Source organism: Carassius gibelio, chromosome B1 (assembly GCF_023724105.1).
Source record: "Carassius gibelio isolate Cgi1373 ecotype wild population from Czech Republic chromosome B1, carGib1.2-hapl.c, whole genome shotgun sequence".
Lineage (NCBI taxonomy): Eukaryota > Metazoa > Chordata > Actinopteri > Cypriniformes > Cyprinidae > Carassius > Carassius gibelio.
Window position 1 is genome coordinate 12,415,090 of NC_068396.1, and position 17,111 is coordinate 12,432,200.

Below are 17,111 nucleotides of genomic sequence, written 5' to 3' on the forward strand. Positions count from 1 at the left end.
ACCGAGCCATTGTGATTTGAGACTGAATCAGTTGCACTGTTTTATTAAAACAACTTCAAGTTCAGAAAAACTTGTATTGACTACCACATTAGAAGCCATACTGTGAGTAACACTAGTTGTTTCTTGTTTGCTCCTCTTCTCCTCACATTTGACTCTGCTGTCCAATAAAGAGGCAAAAATGCTTTTAAAAAGAGATCTGAACCACTAGGCCTAGTTCATGAATTGTACATCACTAGAAAATCTCCTTGATCACAATTCTTTGATGTTTATCTTATAGGACCCATCCTATTAAATTAAGTCTGAATCTGCTTGCAAACAAGTTCTCTACGAGTTCACAGAACCTTGCATGCTTTATTGACCTTTTAAAGGTAAAGGGTGTAAATGTTTCACTGTTAATGTACTTACTCTCATATCAGCTTAATGTACAGAGACAACTAGGAGCTATTTGTAGATTAATTTACAATGTGGCACTTTCAAAACATTGCTCTGTTTACTTCCCCAGAAGCCCAACATAGCAACAATGGCTCAGCCAATGGCATAAATCTAGGGCAGGTTTAAACAATGGAAGACGCAGAGAACAGTTTGGGAAACCTCAATCAGTACAGTCATTATTTTTGCAATGCTAATTGGTGACAATAGTGTTACAGAAAAGGATTGTTTGAAACTAGCCTTCCAAACAGATGAACTAATACTCCAATAATAATAATAATAATAATAATACAAGTAAGGAATAATGTACAGTCAGCCAATCATTACTGCAAAACCCTATATTCTGATCACCCTGTTGAGGTTCACTTTGCAATAATGACCACCTACAGTATATACACATTATCCTACTGTACATTAGAAAAGAAAATAGATAAAAGAACTGTGAAACTAACACAGCTATGTAGGAAATTGGTTGTCAGCTTAGCAGCCATTAAAAATACACATAATAGAGATTCCAGAGAGCAATGCTTCCACTTAACTGTAAGCAACACCAATGTTGTCACATGTTCATCTTGCAGTGAGTTGTTTGTGCTCTCCATGTGAAAATACTACATAATACAGGGATAGCCAAAGCAGTACATAATAAAACCGATTTTTTTCTCTCAATAAGCAACACATTTGTGCCCTTGAGTGAAATAAAAAAGTAATGCTATAATGCTACATAAAACATTTAGATTTCTGTAATCTGTATATATGATATATATTTGTATTATATAATAGACAGAGAGATAGATTCTTCTCCCATGCTGTACTTTTTAACTTTTGGTCTACTTTGGTCATGCATCAAACAGGCGTTGTTTTTTAGCATCTACCACCATGAGCGTAAAATTTTTGTAACTGTGTCAAGTACAAAAACTATTCAGAAGTTTTGTTCCATTTTATTTTGATTCGTCTAGCTGTATTCAAATAAAGACATGCATCACATTTGACAACATCTCACTCTTTTGCATTCCTATTCGCTCAACATTAGTTTTAAGCTCATGTAAACATAACTAATGCATACAGTATTCCATGAACTGACTTGAAACACAATCATACTTGCCCCAGTCCATCAGACTATCTACACCGCTATATAATGGCTATTGTGTACACGTTCTTCTTAAGAAGGCTAGAAATCATTTCCAAAAAGACCCCTTAAACCATATGGTTTTGACAGTAATGCACATGCAGAACACTTGAGCTGATCAAGCTTTAAGCACTGAGCACATCAGTGCTATTAAACTCTTCTCCAGTTTCAGGAAGAGATTTTACTGCTAGCTTTCAGCTCAGTGTCATAAGCACAACATTCACTAGCAGAAGCACTTAAGACCCACACCTATAAATGGTATCAGAGACGCACGTCTGTGCAATAAGCACAAGGACTGTGCCTCTGTGACGTGTACATTATTAATATAAACCATATGGCACTGAAGCTGAAGCAACCTGCTTTTCAAATAGTGCAAGTTTTCAAGTGTGCTCCAAGCAGCCTTTAGTCTGCAGGTATGGAAAAGAAATAAATTATTCACAACTCAGAAAATCACTCTCTCTTACTTCGTCCATCTGTCATTTTCTCACAGCTCTGGCCATTCGGGGTCAAACACTTACACCTCACCCAGACCAACCGCCAAACTCGGCTCCACACTCCGTTCCTTTCCTCCAAATTTGTTCTCTTGTATAAGCAAACCTTAATACCCTAACATCATAATATCCCTTGCTCGTTCCCTCCCTCCCCTTTCTGTCTATCACACACACTAAGAGCATTAGGAGGTATAGCAAAAGTCATCACACATAATCCCCTTCCATGCGAACTTTGTTCAAATGTAGAGTCATTCAGTTTATTGGTCCATTAAGAATATGCTTTTAATGATCCGTGGAGAACATTCTGTCATAAACAGTAATACTTTAAGCTCAGCATAATGCCCCCGAGCACTGGGTTCCCCATACAGCACTGAATGATCTAAAAGGCAGTAGTGGGGAAACCACAACAAAAATCCATGTCATTTAAGACAATAAAGCAAATGCCTAAATTATCCCAAACAACTTTTTATATAAATATATATATATATATATATATATATATATATATATATATATATATATATATATATATATATATATATATATATATAAGACTATGACAAAAGGAAATATTATGAACATGTAACATGATGTAATACTGCTTATCAAAAACACATTATGTTAATATGCTAGCAAAACAGCAGCCAAAAAGTAGAATGTGCATGCATGCAATGTAGTCTTCTGTATTAGCCTGCCTAATTTACAATAAAGGATTTCCCATCGATTCACATGCAGTTGTAGCTCGAGTGGATGACTGAACATTACAATGAAATTATTTAGTCATTTCCTCCATAATAACCGGGGAGCGGGTGAGCTTTCACTCCTCGCCTACCTGATCAACATCGCTGTCAGGTTCAGGTCTTCATTCGGGTCTCACCGGCTCGGTACCGCCTGTGCATTCATCTAGAAGCACCAGATGTATAATCCAGAAGCCCGTCCGCTCTCTTGTGAGATTCACCGGTGCTCGGCTGAACTATAAAAAACACAACAGCAGCAGAAGCGCTGCGTGTTTCCAGCGCTAGTAAAGGGCTCGCAGGTCTCTCTTTTTGATGATGCTGATGCTGTGTGTGCATCCGAGCGCGCGAGCATACAGAAGCGCTCGCTCGCGCACACACTCACGCGCAGCGGAATATAAGGGGACGGGCTCGAGGCATTTGGCTTGCCATACAGGACAGAGCGGCGGCGGAGTGACGTCAGGTGCCCCGGAATGAATCTCCGGTTCAGGGAAAATAAATAATTTGAAGAAACTGCATTTGCACATCGGAGAGACTTAAGGCAAACGTCTAGAAACTGGGCCAGGCAAATTTGACAGATTGTATAATGACACAAGGTCCCTATATCTTTAACATCCTGAATGTTTTTTTCTCTCTTGTAGTTCTGAGAGACCATGACTGTTTCAAAACGCACTGTACAAAATGATATGATAATATTCGCTAATATGTGATATATAATCATGATTGAATGTCAGCTAATAATGTTGATAGGGAGACTTGAGTAAACCCAGGGCATGTTAGCGGGATGCAGAATAAATATGACAGGCATATGGGCCCAGTGAAGCTATCGGGAGCCCTAAATTACGACTTTCGATTTTTTTATTTCATTTAATTAAGCGCGTATTCTTGCGCTTTAATAGAAAAATACACCTATCCAATTTGAATAGTAAACCGTTTTTTGCGTATTTAAGCACAACGACGCGCGAGTAACAACTATTCAGTGCGCTGTTACTCAGCCGCGTCTCTGTGGATATTTAAAAGTGTTCTATGTTCGAAGAAAAGTGGATATTTAAGTTAAGTGTGTCAAGTTCACGAGTCAGGTAAGTAGCATTAAATACATATGTGTACTTAGACTGAATTTATCAAAATATGTATATTAAAAAGGTGTCAACGTTTTAATTAAAACTTCTATATACAGTACACAGACGTTCAATAGATATGCAAAAACATCGAATAAGCATTGTATGAATTATATGTCAGAGGAAAATGAACTGGGAAAAGAAGAGAAACAGATGAGTCCTCTGCTCAATCTATTATCTAACCTGTGTTGCAGCCTGGAATTAAACCACGCTATGCTGGTTTGGTCTGGCCAGAGGAGAACTGGCCCCAGACTGAACCTGGATTCTCTAGTCTAAAGGATATTTTCTCCATTACTGTCACCGATAGAGTTTTGGGTCCTTGCCTCTGTCGCCTTTGGCTTGCCTTGCTTATTTGGGGATGCTTGACTGATTACACTATTTGCAATGCTGAACTGAACTGAACAATGAGAGCTGAACTGGATGATGATTTCACTCAATCATCAATTAACTGAATTTAGTTGGAAAAATGACTTATTGTCCTCTTGCATTATTGACAAACTATTTTCCTGTTTGACTGTGGAAAGTTGCTTCGACACAATCGGTATTGTAAAGTGCCATTTCAATATAGATGACTTGTCACTTGACTTGATTTTATATAGGCTACTATAACACTTGATTAGTTTTTGTAATTGTGAACAGTAGTAATATTTGTAAATGTTTGTTTGCTAACATATAGTTACATTTTTTTAGTTTATTAAACAAAGTTTAAACTGAATTTTGCAGTTGTTTTACAGATGTAATGTTTGTCAACTAGAGCTTTAGGGGGATAGTTTGCCCACAAATGAAAATGTTCTGTTAATTTACTGTCCCTTAGGCCATCCAACATGTAGGTGACTTTTTTTTAAGCCTGTATGTTTAAAGTGTGAAGTGAAGTGACGTGACATACAGCCAAGATGCTTCAAGAGATCTAACTGCAAAGCTACCTGAAAAACTATGTGTAAGTGCACCTAGGGCAAAAGCAAAGGATGGTCAGACCAAATATAGAAGTTAATTGATAAAGAAAATCTATTTATGACATCATTTTTGATAGCATCCTCATTTTACATTATTTTTACCCAAGTGACTAAAACTTTTTATAGTACTGTAAAAGTAACATTGCCACAGTTCTTCTGGATTGAGTCTGTCTCAGTTTGTTCTGTTTCTTCATGTTATTCTATATTCCATCTATTTTTAATTGCATCATTCTATCTATCACTGTGTGTGTATGTATATCATTATATCATACCATAAGCATCATTACATGGAACTGGCGAATGTATGGAAATGGCAAAAATGCACAGAATGCAGAATGTTTTTTAAAGATCATTATTTGGTGTAACAGAATATGTTGATGCTTTAATGTAAAAAAAAAAAAAACATTATTTTTTTAAATACACACGCAAACTCTGCATTTAAACATTCACAATAGCAAATACTTACACTAATAACAAAACTTACAGTAGCTGATTCAGAAGCGCCAGATTGTCGTTGCAAAGTCAGAATGACCTCCTCTCCTAGGTTCACGAAACAGTCATCTATAAAATGCGTTTCTGTTCTGTAGGTAATCTTAAAGATTCCTAAATGCATGTAGTTTCGGAAGGCCAAATAAAGTGCTTTTGCTTTCGCCTAGATACACACTGCATCTCTCTGACATGGCTGCTTCAACACTAACTGCAGTTACTGAAACCACAACTTCTTTCTTTTCAGATATTTCCACATAGTGATGTAGACATGTGGGGGCGTGTTTGAATGAGCCGCTGTAGGGGGCGTGGCAGAGTCTTAACTTTGATAAAGAATATCTCTTTGAATTTGAGACTTTAGTCTTTGCATCTTTACGGATCTTTGTTATGCACCAAGAGCTTGTAACACTCCAAAGAGAAAGGAAAAATTGAAATCGCATCATATGACCCCTTTAAACAAGCAGTAGAAGGTTTTATTATAACCTACAAATGGCTTGCTTATGCAAGATGTATAGCAAATATGTTTAATAGTTTTTTTCAAATTACATATAGTTTTATTGTCCATGTTGTACCATGCACAATAAAAAACATCTTCATCCTAAGATGTTTCATTCATTTATTCCTTATAGTTATAGTTATATTATGCAGTCTAAAGAGGAAGCAAGAAATATAGGGAAACTTATGATGAACTGTTTTAATTAACTGTTTACTGCAGCAGAATTCAATTATATGCAAATTAAGGTGCCAGTTTTTCTAGTGAGCCGAATTTGAACAAAACACAAAATAAATGCAGAATGAAATTTGTTTCCCTCTCATGCTCACTCTCTCTCTCTCTCTCTCTCTCTCTCTCTCTGTCACACACACACACACACAAATACATACACACACGTTCACAGTCACAAAGATGTATGCATCATCAGTACCCCAGTTCCCACAGTGATATGTAAATGAGGGCATTAATTTGCTTTAGTTGCAGAAAGTGCTCAGGTAACCACAGACCCGGCAGCCCTTGCATACAAACACTCGCACACACATAAAGAAGAGCTATTTCTGGAAACATCATTAATCTACCATGTACACATGTAAGGTTGTATGTATAATGCATCATACCCCCCCAAAAAACAGGATATATAGAGGTATTCAATGCTCTCAATCAGAATGTCAGCATAAGAGCAGGAGACACTCGACATTTTGCACCAAATTAACACACAGCGAGACACATGCACTCACACACAAACACAACATCAGTGCTGACATTTAGTTAATCTTGAGCTGGCCTTTGAAAATGAAAGAGAAAAAGGAGTAAGAGAAACTGCTATCATCTGTGGTGTGTATCCTTCGGTGAACTGTTGATTAAAGATTACTCAGTGTTCTTCATCACTGTTTAGAAGCTCATACGATTTATGTGCGTGTGTTTTCTCTAAAAAGGTTGGTGCTCTGTAATCCTCACACTAATCTGATTTCTTGTGTTAGTGTGAGCACGTGAAAAAGAAATAGAAAAAAAACCACCAAACCCGTCCCATCCCCCATATATTCATCCTTTCTATCTCTCTCTAATGCACACAAACTTGTGCACACACATACACACATAGAGGGCATTATGGGTCTATTTTCCTTTTTTTTTGTCAGCCAAATTCATTGCAATGTAAGAGACTTTCTCACATACTGATGAACTCCAGCTGACTTCCGAATACTTTACATGAACCCATCTACATTTATTTTAAATAAAAAACAAATAATTCAACAGATTTGCAAAAAGAACCCACATTTACAAATACACACAAAGGGCTGTTAGTCACAGTTCATCTATGTGTGAGCTTAATCTATTCTTATGTGCAACTGAAGTGACCATAATCGGATATTTTTATTATATTCACTCTGTTACACATCTGAAAACCCACACACATGCTCCCACTTTCTCTATGATTGAGTGATTACATTTATGTGGTTTCTCATATTTTCTGTCAATCAAAGATATACAGTAGTTTTTGTATATATTGTGTATATTTAACATTAGGCACAAATTTGTGAACAAAAACTTTTATTTTGGATGTGTTTAATCATGATTAATAGTTTGACAGAACTAATATGTATATGTATATGTATATGTATATGTATATGTATATATATATATATATATATATATATATATATATATATATATATATATATATATATAAATTGGACTAAACTATATTTTATGTAACTGAATTGAAGAAGTTATCATGCAGTCTTAAAGAAAAAGAATACATGACTTAGCTACTTGTAAGACTCTAAACATTTTATGCAACTGGCCACAGAATTTGTTAATTCTCATTTTGAACAAAGTTTCTATTGCTCATGAATTGAGTTTTTGTACTACAGTATATAACAGGATACTAAAACTTGAATTTTTTTTTTTTTTTTTTTTTTTTTTTTTACATTGTGGGGTCCAGCCTGTAAATGATGTTTATCTGGAAGTTTAACAATGCCAACAGATTTTCTGTAAAGGGTAGGTTTAGGGTTAGGGGATAGAAAATATTGTTTGGTGACTATAAAAGTAATAGATGTCTATGGAAATTCCCCACATTTCACAGAAACAAACGCGTGTGTGTGTGTGTGTGTGTGTGTTTAGTAAACAAGAGAGACATATAACCAGCACTTTTAAATGTCTGGGAAAGTTATTTGTGTTTTCTTTGGCTCAAAGACCACTCTAAAACCCTCTCACACAAGTGAGCGTAGAGCAAGAATGTAAAGATCTGAGGTGAAGCTGAAGCAGAGTGATTACAAAACTCGGAGTGGAGAGGGGAAATTGCTGTCAACCCACTCCCACACCTTGGATTCTATTGGGAATATTTCCATGAGCAGAGAAAAGAATCTACCAGCTTACTGGCCAAATTTTGTCTGAAAGTGAGTCACTCGATATTAATTTCCTATTTATTGATCCGTTGTGTAAAAGCAATATCACACTCGCTAAGTTAAATCTCTGCAACCAATCTCCATTTTGTTGTTTTGTCTGGCTCCTCCAGAATATTCGGGTGCCTTTAACTGAATTATCTGGCCATTTCTATTTTGGGCTACTCCTGGGGACAAAAATTATCTAGCCAGTCAAGTTCATCTTTAGAAAGAACATGGCAGAACTGTTCCACTTCCTTCCATTAAATCAAGCACAAAACTGGCTGAGGCAGGCATGGTTGAATACATAATACATATGATTTTCTTTATAAGAAAACACAGAACAACAATCTATGAACCAGGAATGGATTAACTGATGTTGGATTGAGCTTGAGGATATAAAGGTGCACTTAATAAAAGCATGAAGGTGTTCTTACCTTTTGATGTCCCACATGCTGCTGGTCAGAGTTATGGAAGCTGGTATGACACAAAAAGAAGTAAAGTATTTTCACATCTTTCAGGTTTTACAATGTTAAAACATCAGCCTCCAGAGGAGGGCAGCAGCAGTCTCACAGCATGTGATAATGCCTTCAAATCAACAGAAAAAGTTTTGCCAAACAGAGGAGGACAGCCCCTGCTGTGTGTCTGCTTTCTATAGTGGTTTATTTGCACCTTCTATTTATAGATGATCTATGTGGAATATACTATCTTCATCTATCACTTTAATGCACTACCACATTCATAAGTACCACCTCTAATAAAGAGATGGAGAGAAAGGAGAGTGAGAAAAAGAAAGGGATAGTTATTGAGCGACTGAGAGAGGAGAGGGGAAAAACGATTTAATGCATCTAATGCAGCTCCAGTTTAACACATTAAAGCAGACAAACGCAAACACACACACACACACAAGCAAGACAGACATGAGGAATGAATCAAGGAGTGAAAGAAGAAAAAAACCAATAGAGAGGAAGAGAGAGAGACAGAAAGAGTGAGAGAAAAACCAACAGAGGAAGAGGGAGAGACAGAGAGTGAGAGATGAGGTAAGTATGTATTTTTAGTGAATTACATCTTCAGCGTCAGAAAGAGTTGGATGCATCTGTGAGTAGCTCTCAATAATGCAGCAGTGTATGCACTATAAAACACACGCACTCTTAACGCGCTAAATCCGCTGAGGTTTTATGGTCATATACAGTATTCATGTGCACGTTATTTGCTGCGAGGCTTGACAGCAGCTGGTCAGAGAGAAGCTACTTCAGGACCAACTGTGTGAGAACACAGGAAGAGGGAAACAGGGGTTTGGGGAATATAGAGAGGCATTTGTATTGCACATGTTAAAAGGGAAGTGGTCTAAAGCATCTAAGAGTGGCTCTGGTCCAAATCCTAATGAGCTGCCTACTGAGGCCACATTTTAAGACATCTTCATACTTACGATGGCTGTTACACAAAGTAAGCAGCGAGACTGTGTTATTTTTGATATTCCTCATTTAGGCTGAATTGTAGGGCATGTAGCGTAAGACTCCAAAATGCATTGCAAAGATCTAAGTGAAAACTCCATCAAATTGCTGGATGAAGTTAGAGAAATGTTGCCTGTAAGTTGCATTTATTTCTTGAAAATACAGTAATATTGTACTGTGATAACAACATAAAAACTGTTTTTTATTTTTATATTATTTATTTATTCATGTGATGGCAAAGATGAATTTTCTCCAGCCATTTTTTATATGTTACGAACATTCATACTTGTTGATTTGTTATGAGCAGCTATATGTGCCAAGAGAATGTGCGTATGTCAATTACATATAGCCTTATAAGTAGGATATGACAATATCTTTATCCCTACACCAATAATTATATCTTCATATAGGAGCAAGATGTCATATATCACATGTCCGTATGGGTTTCGATAGTGCCAAAAAATAGGTGTGTGCGATACTGAAAAAAAAAGAAAAAAAGAAATCACAATATTTTTTGGGATTTAATCGCTAACGATAATTAGACGATATTTTGTGAGTGTGTTATTGTACTGGTATCTTAAGCTCTGCCGTGGACAATTAACTCCTAAAAAAATTTTATTTTCTTCATATTCTGTGTGGTGGTCAGTTCACACTGAGAGAAATTAATCTTTTCCAATAAGTTTAAATTTACTTTTAAGTTTACTTACAGTTTAATGCAAGACATGATTGCATTTAACCCTGCAATTACAAATGCATAAATAATGTTTTGGTACAGGTATATTAACCATAAAACATTGAATACTTATATTTGAAATAATTTAAATAATAAAATACATTTTGAATGTGAAATCAAAACCGCCAGCAGGGGGCAAGTGAGTCATTGCGAGTGAACCGAATAATTTAAATGGTTGATTCATTTAGGAACAAATATTTGTTGTCGAAATAGAGCAAAAACAGACAATATGGTGTCTAAAATGTAAGTCTCTTAATTAACTTCTTGTTTATTGAACTGCTGCGAAAAATCAACATCACATTTGTAATAATATTTGGAGAAAAACCGCACTCTCCGTGTGAAATTGATTATTAACTATATAAAATGATATAAATGTATACTGCCCTACAAAGGCAAAGTGCAGTAACTATGCAAACACTAAACTGAGAAAAATGGCTTTACAATTTTTACATCAGCCAGTCAAACATGTTGTGGGTAAATCAGTGGCAATGCATTCATTTAAAGCCTTTTTAGGTTTAATTTTTTTATAGACAAAAACCATGACCATTGATGTGACCTTTGACCACTAAAATGCAGATATTGCATGACCTTATACAACTAAAACACTATTGCAAAAGCAAAGTGCAGTATCTACAAACTAAATCAGATAAAAAAACTAGTTTATCCAGCTTTCTTTTTGTGTTTCTTACTACAGGATGATTGTTTTTATTAACTTTAATATGTTTTATTGCTGTTTGCATGTTGTGAATGTTAAAAATGAGGTAAGCCTCAAGATTATCTTATCGCAATGCTCCTTTCACCACAAAGAGTTTTGCTCATTTTATTTAAATAGAATTAATTACAGACCAAGTAGTTAAAATCCACACAATTTAAACGTTTCCTATAACTAAGGATGCCATAAAGGAAAATAAGGGATAATTGTAATTCTTTATAGGAAAATAAGGGACAGAATAAGGGATGCTCAAAATATGTGTACTGTACCACATCAATATCTGCAGTTAAGTATATAAAAGGTGCATACAATTTTCTCAGAAAAAAAAAAAATAATAAAAATATTATAAATCAGATTATTATTACGTTGTCAGAGTGGATATGAAGGCTGTTTAATTTGATAGTGGATGGCTAGTTAATGATAACTGACTATAAAGCTGTCATTTGCCTTGCTAGGAGTTAATATTTTGCTATCTACCTTACCCATCTTTGGATATTTGCATTTAAACGCAATTTCAACCATCATTTACCACGAGATACAAAGGCAGACCGTGCAGTATCTGTGGTGTCTAATGGGAAAACAAAGCCAGAATGCAGTAACTTCACTTACTGCGGTTTGCCTTGATATTAGTTTGTAGTTACTGCAATTTTGACACACTCGTTTCTGTGATATGGGACAAAATTGAACCAGGAGACTTTGTCACAAGACAGAACAGATGTCACAAAGCACATTTTAGGACTTAACTCAATTTAGACCAGATGTGTAGTTACTGTGCTTTGCCTTTTTACGGCAGTATACATATTCTGCCATCATGTCTTGAATTTGTGATCATTCTAAATGTATTTTAATAGATAGAATCATGCAGCAAAAGAACACACTCTCTAAATGTGCTTGCGCACTAGTCTAGACTTCACGTAATGTATGCGTGTTTTGAATGTTTTTTGCTAAATACTTGATAATGTCAAATTGCACACCATTAAAACAACAATTAGGATATTATCGCAGACGATATACATCGCAAACCCTTAATAGCTACTGTATATACAGACTATATCTGATAAACTGACATTCAATAAGGTGAATCACTTTCACTTTCAGGCTTCCACCCAATTTTTGTATACATTGATTTGAGGCAACGTTATCTGACAATCGGCACAACACTGAACAAGGCAGGTTTTTAGAAAAAAATCTTTATTTTTTTATTATTTTTTTTTAAATTGTAGCATTTTATTTGTTAATAGATTAGCAACATGCTAACTTTATAAATATCTAAAACAATTATAGGTTGTGTATTTTGGAAGCTGCTGTTGCTGACCTATTCTTTGTGATGTAAAGTGTTCCAAATCAGTCATTTATGACTTGGCATGCTGCCTTAGTTAGCTAGCCTCATTGGGTTTTGGACAGAACCGGTGTGTGTGTGTGAATGTGTGTGAATGCAAACAACTTACATGTGCTAATATGAGTTTAAACTGAGTCTAAACTCAGCAGTCTCTCGCTGGGTGAAAGAAGGACAGACTCCACAGGACTCTCCTGAAAGATGAAAAACTCATTAAACACACACACACACACACACACACACAGCCCTTTTAAATCCTTCTCTCTCAAACATCCACACACTCTCTGAAAGCATTAGTTGGGATTTGACTGTTTTATGATTTTTTCGGTCTACTCTGGAAACAGCTGACTCAGGTATTCACCCACTAAAACTCTGCGATCAACAGACATCTGTCTGAATATGGGGGTCTTACTGTGAGCTTGTCACTCGAGTAAAATGGAAATTTTGTCTATTATAGACTCTGCATGACAGAAAACGGTCATATATTCTTCATTGTATACAGTATATAGACCTATACACTACCATTCGAAAGTTTGGGTCAGTAAGCTTTTTGTTTGTTTATTTGTTTTGAAGAAATTAAAACTTTTATTCAACAAGGACCCACTGAATTTATTTAAAAACATTTATATTAAAGAAATTTGATAATGTTACCCGAAAAACTATATTTCTTGGTGTTCCTGTGGCTCGGTGGTAGAGCATTGCGTTAGCAGTGCAAAAGGTTGTGGGTTTGATTCCCAGAGAACACACATACTGGTAAAAAAATGTGTAGCCTGAATACAAAATGCATACATGTAAATTTAAAATAGGACTAAATGCTGTTCTTTTAAGCAGCACAAATGTTTTCAACTTTATAGTAATAATACATGTTTTTTGAACAACAAACCATTATATTAGAATAATTTCTGAAGGATCATGTGTCACATAAGATTGGAGTAATGGCTGCTTCACGGTCACAAAAATAAATTACATTTTAAAATAAATTAAAACAGAAAAACTTTTTTGAACTGTTGTAATATTTCAGTATTCTTTACTGTTTTCATTGTATTTTTTATCAAATAAATGCAACCTTGGTGAAGAGATTTATTTAAAAAAACATTTTTTTAAACATTAAAAATATTACTGACCCCAAACTTTTTAACAGTGTGTATTTTCAGTGTATGTGCATACGTATGGTGAGACCCAAACATCTGAATTTTTTTCTAAATGAATAAAAGGTACATTTGAAAATGTAATTGCTATTTGATATTTCCACTCAAGCTGACATCATCTCCCACAGTTTCTGCAAAACCTGATGATTCCTGTTATCCAGCATTTGAGAATGTTCCACTGAGCATCTTATGTGCTTTGATGGAAGAAACAACATCTGGACTTTGGTACAAATTTGTTTACATTTAATCAGTGATTATTAGAAATAATGCAAAAATATGTAATTTCATGCAAAAATAAACAAATAAATAACACTGTAGTCTCAGTGTAGTGTAGAGTTTTTGGCCATACTGTATACTGAACCATTTGCAAACATCTGGATTGGGCCTATTTTTAAATGAGGAATATAAATGCAAGAGATCAGGCTCAAGTGTGAGATTGCTGTGACAGATGGGGTGTATTTTGGATTTTAAGAGCAGATTGGTGTGAATGCAGTAAGAACTTGTGGCCACTAGGCTGTGCTGTTCACTTTCATTCACCTATCAAAATATTGATCACGAACTGGTTGTAAAATTACCTGAGAAATGTTTTGAGAACAAAAATTCACCATTTCCTATTTATTATGCAATATGTTTACGCAATACATATTCCATAGGGTCTAATATGCGAAGTGTGCATGCTCATATGAGTTCCTAAGTGAGACAATAAATAGACTGAAAAGCCTAAAACAGTCAGCTCTTTGTGTGTGTGTGTGTGTGTGTGTGTGTGTGTGTGTGTGTGTGTGTGTGTTTGAGAGAGAGAGAGACCGAAAGGGTTCAGTGAGAAAGAGAGAAGACATTTCACCCCCTCACTGAATGGAGGTTTTATTGATCTCAGTGGACATCAGCGCCTTCCAGCATGGCATTGTACAGAAAGGCACATTAAAACATCTAAACAGTGTTAGAGCGTGGAATATGAGATAAGACAAGTCTTAACTACCGGCTATGAGAGAAAAAAAAGATGCAAAAGTGGCCTTTTGATGTTTTTAACTGCACTGGATGTGCATTCTTCATATTTAGAGAAGACAAGTATACTGTACAGAAGATGAAACATGAACTGAACACCACTGTCTTCATGCCAGGCCCAGAAGGAATCTGATGAATTTTTTGCATCTTCCGTGCTGATATTACAGAATTCAAACAAAGTAAAATGTGATATCGAGCTGATATGACTATGCTTATTACTGATAGCCAAAAGCATTATCAAATTATACAAAATATTTCATAACCTAAAACACAAGAGACAGCATAAGTGCATTCCAATTTTGTGGAGATCTGCACAGATTTAGATTGTTACTGTTCACATATTCTAAGGGTTTAAAGTTTAAAGATTGATCTCTGCCATGTGCCTCATTTCAGTTTTCACTATTCATTCCCATTCTTTTTACCTTGCTTGTTAGTTTTTCCAAGCTGTAAAACTACCATATGAAGATCTCACTTACCTCTGTGTTCTATTTGAGTGGATCTGGAAAACAGAGAGAGAAAGAGGGAGAAAAAAAATGAGAGTGAGATGAATACAGTCATCCAAAATGACAGCATTACACCAACACTTCATTATCATGCAACTGTTTACAAAAGATCAAAAATGCAGCCTCCATGAACTGTGGCAACATCAGATGCTCTGTCATAGTTGATGTAACGCAGTGATTCCCAACCAGGGCCATGCATACCCAAGAGAATACTTGGAAAGATTTAGATTTTGCCTTGTTAAACCTCTAAAACAGAAACTATGGCTTTAAAATGAAATATTTTAGAGCTTATTCAATGATTCAAATAATGTTAACAATTTTTGCAGATAATATTTTCAGTTATTTTAAAGAAAAAAATGATGTGTCAGTTTGGTCAATTTGTGTCAATTAAAATAAATAAATAAATAAATAAATAATTTTGAGTTAGAATGCAAAAACACCAGTTAAGACATTTATGTTGTTTCAAATGATTTAGCTTTACAATTGCAGGAATAAATGACCAATTTAAATAATTATAATAATTTAAAAATGATGACAAGAAGAGTTAAATTAGAAACATTTCCAGTTTGGGGTCAATGAAAGGGTATTTAAGACTAAAAAAGGTTGGGAAACACTAATTTAATGTCTCACTATCACACTGCAAAACTGCGATTAATATGTAAAATCATTTAGGGATCAACTTCTCGAAAGGTCAAAGGTCACGTCGAGTCAATCCAAGCGTAGTAAAAGAGACGTGCATATGTTTGAGCGAAAATGGAGCAGGTCATGACTGTGACCAAGGCCTGTCAATCTTGAACTCAGAAACAGACCGAGTTTTCTCTGTTGCTCTCTTCTTTTCACACATATCTTCTCTCTCACATTCGTACACACACTTTCACACCCACATCTTGAGAGAGTTGTTTGACTGTGTGCCTAATGATAATAGATGAGGTGTCAGGATGAAGGTGAGAGACACTAAGTCATCCTCACAGCACGAGGGAGAAACAGCTCATCTCTAGCTCTCTCTCTCTCTCTCTCTCTCTCTCTCATTTTCACTTCGCCTAAATCTACAGGCGCTAAAATGGGAGAAAAAGCTCCTATAGAGCTTCTGTTTGGAAACATCGCTGATGTTTTGCATTTTATTTTACTTTTACTTTTAAATAATGTGGCCATCTGTGTCTGAGTTATGGAAGAGAGAACTTGGATATTCAAACTGGGCTGTCTTTTCAGTACACATTAGAGCAGCGGGAAGAAGTCAGCACTTTACACGAGTCTTGTGAGAAAATGTCAAAATATGACAGGGCTGAACAGAAACAAAAAATTGCTTATGCAAGCCTCTTGTCTCTCAGAGAATCACTAGAGTAAAGTGACCTCCAGTTCTCAAGAGCAATCATATACATTCACAGGCATGAAGAGGTCCAAACTAACATAAAGCATAAGCATTATTTAATGTCATTCAGTTCCATCTTTGCTACATTTTTACAATTGCCAGAACTTCAGTGTAAAAAATACAGTGGCAATGTTTCACAAGATACATTTTGGTGACTGCATACATCATTAAACTGCATTATATTGGTGTAGTATTAAATTTCAGCTATTAAAATGTATTTGTTACTGTAAAATGTACTTATAATTAGCTGTACAATTGCATAAATGTCACATGACGGCCCCAAGATAACTTTAAATGCTCTCGCCAATGACTGTCGTCACACAGAAACACCATCAGGGTAATAAACATAACACTAAAATAGCACTATGAACATTACCTAAACAACTTAAAATGTAACTTACAACACACCAATGTGCATACTGTAACTAAATAACATAAGAATATAACTTTAAAATTGTGAATCCTGGGAATTTCACTGTCCAGTATAGGCCTAATTATGAGATTCATATATATATAAAATATTACTTTAAAAATCTGAATCCATAACGTACCTGTAGGTTATTGTCTGGTTAAATACAACAGGCTTTATTTTTTATCCATATATAATTAATTAGTTTTAGGCTACTTCTAAAATATTTTACAA

At 35.4% G+C, this 17,111-nt stretch overlaps 1 protein-coding gene across 1 annotated transcript in view; it reads right to left on the reverse strand.

Moving 5' to 3' along the window:
• LOC127949172 (receptor-type tyrosine-protein phosphatase S) overlaps positions 1–17,111 on the reverse strand; it is a 66,629-nt gene that overhangs the window by 48,679 nt on the left and 839 nt on the right. The window contains exons 2-4 of the mRNA XM_052546157.1: positions 15,073–15,095; positions 12,559–12,640; positions 8,649–8,688 (exon numbers count right to left, since the gene is read on the reverse strand). The gene's annotated coding sequence lies outside the window, so the exon portion shown is untranslated. The remainder of the gene's footprint in view (positions 1–8,648; positions 8,689–12,558; positions 12,641–15,072; positions 15,096–17,111) is intronic.